The sequence below is a fragment of the Marmota monax genome, unplaced genomic scaffold, assembly GCF_021218885.2.
Source record: "Marmota monax isolate L192 unplaced genomic scaffold, Marmota_monax_Labrador192_F-V1.1 WCK01_AAM20220418_F8-fsc00015, whole genome shotgun sequence".
In the NCBI taxonomy this organism is placed as follows: Eukaryota; Metazoa; Chordata; class Mammalia; order Rodentia; family Sciuridae; genus Marmota; species Marmota monax.
The window spans coordinates 15,231,366-15,236,484 of NW_026692194.1; positions in this window are offsets into that span (position 1 = coordinate 15,231,366).

The window sequence follows — 5,119 nt, forward strand, 5'->3', positions numbered from 1 at the left end:
AAGATTATCTAAGAAAAGGCAGCGGGTGTTGTGCTACAGAGAGAAGACATTGCAAATTGCATCAAGATTCTGTGTCTAAGCACAAGGGTCACAAATGCCAGGGAGTCTAAAGAAGGACTAAAAGAAAACAAAGCAACCAATTCTTATTTAAAGTTCTCACTAAAAGAGACACACACTTAAAGATTTTTATTTATATCTACCTATTTTTTAATCAACTAGTTGAATTTTCTCTCTCTCTCTCTCTCTCTCTCTCTCTCTCTCTTGCTCTCGCTCTCGCTCTCTGTCTCTCTCTCTGTCTCTCTTTTGTGTGTATGTCTGTGTGTAAGACCAGAAACTTGTGATTTATCCTTCATGTTTCATTCTACCTTTCTCCAATCAATAACTAATTCTCAGGGCCTTTCTGCTGCTATACCAAGTAGAATCTTCCAGTTTCTCTATAATGATTTTGTTCTTTCAACCTTTCTTTTCTTTAATCTTCACTTGAGTCCTGTTCACAGTATCTTTTCAACTTCATTCTACTTATATTTATCACCCTTTGGCTAATTTTATGCACGTTGTCTTGTTATTTTTAGAATGAAGGCTAAGAGCCTCAACATTTATATGAGAACCTACCAGTCCTCACATTCCATTATTCAGCAATATAAACATACTCCAAAGAATGTACTCTAAACAGCAGTGAGCATTTATTTAGATCTTAGCCTATATTCTGTGAATTTATCTAACTCATGCCTTCACCATATTTCTCTTATAATTAGCTTTTCTTTGCCACACTTTCTTCAATGACATCGAAATATACTTGTTTGTGTGTATGTGTGTGTGTGTGTGTGTGTGTGAAAGAGTGTGTGTGTGTGTGTGTGTGTGTATGGTGCTGGGAATTGAACCCAGGGCCTTGTGCATGCAAGGCAAGCACTCCACCAACTTAGCTATATCCTCATCCAGAAATACATTATTTGGATACAAGATTTCTATGCCATTTATGTATTTTATAATACATAAGATAGATTCATTTGCATATTTTATAATACTTAAGTGTATTATTACTCAGTGTCAAATCATTTAGGAGACAAGTTGAATTATCAGCAGATAATAAATTCTAATTAATCATATCTATCTAGCATAGAAAATTATTTTCAGGATGGACATGGGGTATGCACAGATCTAACTCTTCCAGTCTGATTGCCAATTGAGACTAAGCTATGTGCTTTTGGGACTCCTCCTGATCTTTTGGTACACCAGGGAGCCATTCAGCACAATGGAGCAATAACTTGTTAAATTGAATAAAGAAAGCAGTTTCTGAATTTGGCTCAGTATACATTTCTAGAAGATTTTGCTCTCAATAGACACCTAGGGCAATATATTTAGGAAAAAAAAAATAATAAGATTAAGAAAGATAAGAATGTAGTTATTGTTCTTAATATACCTCACTATGTTTTTAAGAAATTGAATACTTGTCTGTGAATATAAACACTATAACAAAGTCAGTGGTTTAAAATTCTAAATGAAAAGCATAAATAATAAAGAGAGAGAAATGGAGAAAGAGACACAGAGAGACAGAGACAGAAAGATATAGAAAAATAGAAATAAAGACAGAGAGAGTGGAGTAAAATATTGTATATCTATTCTTTTCAATTCTCAAGTGTTCAGCAAGGCATGGTAGCACACATCTTTTATCCCAGCTGCTTAAGAGGCTGACGCAGGAGGATTGCAAACTTGAGACCAGCCTCAGAAAATTGGTGAGTTCCTGTCTAAAATTTTAAAAAAATAAAGAGAGCTGGGAATGTAGCTCAGTGGTAGAGCACCCTAGACTCAATCCCATTATCACAAAATGAAAAAAACTTTTTAAGTGTTCTGTAAATGTTTCCTGCAAAAAAGGAAATGCCCCCACTTATTCCAAAAGGAAAACAAACAAACTGCTGATTTCTTTTGACAAATGTCTCCACTTTGAGGCAACAAAATTTATATATTTTATAAAAAACCCATACATCTTAAAAAACTAGACTGTAGTTAAAATGTATAATGCTGTGTACAAATTCATGGAAAAATTTGTTATGTAAGAAAAAACATTCATTTAAAGTTTGAGACAAACATACCATGTGGCTAGTGACCATCACAGATGAAAAATTTCAAGTCCTCTTTCTAAAACATGAAAAGAAGAAAAGTATTTTAAATTTATATGCTTTTTACCTTCAAGGTGAACACATATTTTCAGGGAAATATTGAGTGTGTATAGCTGCAAAGCTTGGAAAAAACTCATAAACTTCTCTAGGTGTGAACCAAACATAAAAATAAGAAAAAAGAAATCTTGAAAACACCATATCTCACTGACATAAATGGCTAGTTTTTGTTTTCACTGAACTGAACTAGGTCTTGCAAAAAAAAAAATGTCTTTCAATTTATGAAATATTTTATTGCCACTGGTGACTAGGTACTTCTATTAGGACATTACAAGGACTCATTTTTAGACAGAATTTGGAGTTCATTTTTATTACTCTTAATTTCTGTTCATCCTCTGGTGAGAGTATATTTCGTCTACATTCTTTTTAACATTTCCCCTTTTAAAAATACAGAAATGAGCTGGTTATGGTGGCACATGCCTGTAATCCCAGTGGATTGGGAGGCTGAGGCTAATGGATCACTAATGTAAATTTATTTCCATTTGTATATTTTAATGTTATGCTCTCATAGTTATGTCACTTATATGATTCAGTGGAATAACTTTGCTGTAGGTAAATAAATTTTATATATATATATATGGTGCACACCTGTCATCCTAGTAACTTGGGATGTGGATACAGGAGGATCACAAGTTCTAGACCTGCCTCAGTAACTGAAACCTTGTCTCAAAAAAAAAAAAAAATAGAAAGGGCTGAGGATGTACCTCAATATAGAAGACCTTTAGGTTCAATCCTCAGTACCAAAACCAAACCAAACCAAACACCTCCCCATTCTCTTCTAACCCCAGACTCTAAAAACTAACATGCTACTTTCTCTGTAAATTTGACTACTCTAGGTTCCTCATAAAAGTGGACTCATACAGCATTTGTACTTCTCTATGGTATATTTTACTTAGCTTCATATCTTGGAGGGTCACCCATGTTGCATTATGGGTCAGAATTTCATTCTTTTCTGATGCTGAATAAATGTATAGGCCACAACTTTGCTATCCATTCATCTGTCAATTGGTTGAGCTGCATCTGCTTTTGGCTATTGTGACTAATGCAGCTGTAAGCATGTGTTTACAAATGTCATGTTAGTGCCTGATTGTGTTCCTTTTGGGAAAAATCCAAAAATGAAATATCTGGACCATTAGGTGATTCTACATTCACTTTTTGGAGGAACTATCATACTGTGTTCCACACTTGCTGCACCATTTTCATTCTCACCAGAAATGCACCAGAGTTTCAATTTCTCCACATCTTTGCCAAAACTTGCTATTTTCTATTTTTTAATAGCTATTCTAAAGGATATCTCCTAGTTTTGAGGTGATATTTCCTAGTTTTGATTTGTAATTCTCCAATTATTAGCAATGTTGAACATATTTGCCATTGATTATTAGCCATCTGTATATCTTCTTTGGAAAATGTCAATTCGATTTCTTTGAACAATTTTTTTCATGAAATTGTTTCATTTAGTTCTTAATGTTTCATTTTGAATTATAGCTCTTTATATATTTGCATATCAGTATCTTATCAAATTCAGGTTTTACAGATGCATTCTCCCAATCCATGGGTTGTCTTTGGCCCTGGTAATGGTGTCTTTTCAGGCACAAAATGTTTAATATTTATGAACTCCAGTGAATCTTTTTTTTTCTTTCATTGCTGGACATTTCTTGTCATATCCAAGAAATCATCACCACATAATATTTTCAAATTTTTCATATATGTTTGCTTCTAAAAGTTAGTTTTAGCTCTAACATTAGATCTTTGATTCATGTTTAATTAATTTTCTAATATGTTGTAAGTTACATACCCAAGTTTAGTAAGCACAAGTGGATATCAACATCATTTGTTGAGAAGACTGTCCTTTTCCCATTGGACAATCTTGATACTTTTGCTGAAAAACATTTAATCATTTGCATAGGGATTAATTTCTGAGTTTTCTTTTCTATTCAATTGGATTTCAGTTCTACTCACTTGGATTTTATGTCTGTTTTTACACAAGTACCACACTTATTTGATTACTGTGGTTTGTTGTAAGTTTTGAAATCAGTAAGTATGAGACCTCCAACTTTATTCTCAATCTTTATTCTCAAGATTGCTTTGGCCATTTAGGGTTCTTTGAGATTCCATAAGAATTTTTGGATGGTGTTTTCTATTTCTGCAAAATATTTCAGAGATTTTGGTAAGTAATTGTACTGAATTGACAGGTCATAGCAGGTAGTATTAACATTTTAATGATAGTTTTCTTCTAAACCATGTTCATAGAATGTCCTTTTTATTAGTGTTTTTTTAAGTGTCTTTAAACAATGTTTTGCTGAACCATCCTTGTATCCCAGGAATAAATATTATTTGGTAATGATGAAAAATCTTTTAATGTTATTAATTCAAGGGCATTGGTCTGTAGTTTTTTCTCTTATTTTTGTAGTGTATTTATTGGTATCAGGATAATGCTGTTCTCATAAGTTTGCAAAAATTATTTCCTTTTCAAGTTTTGGTATGTTGTGTTTTCATTTTCATGTATTTCTAAGTATTTTCTACTTTATCTCATGATTCGTTCTTTAAAACATTTATTCTCTTAAGAGTGTGTTGTTCAATTTCCACACAATTTTCAATTTCCTTTCCTTCTATTGTTGATCTTTTATTTCATTCTAATTAAAAACATTTGAATACATTTAATCTTTTAAAACTTATTAAAACTACTTTTATAGTTTAACCTATCATTCTACCTAAAGAATCTTAGCCCATCATCTGTCATCTATCCTAGAGAATTTTTTCCATGAACTCTTGAGAAAAATACTTATCTGTTGCTGGATGGAGTCTTCTATATGTCTATTAGGTCCAATCTGTCTGTAGCATTGTTCAAGTTTTATTTCCTTACTGGTCATTCATTTGCTGTATGCATTATTGAGATGGGGGTATTAAAGTCTCCTACTATTACTGTAAAACAATCTATTACTCCC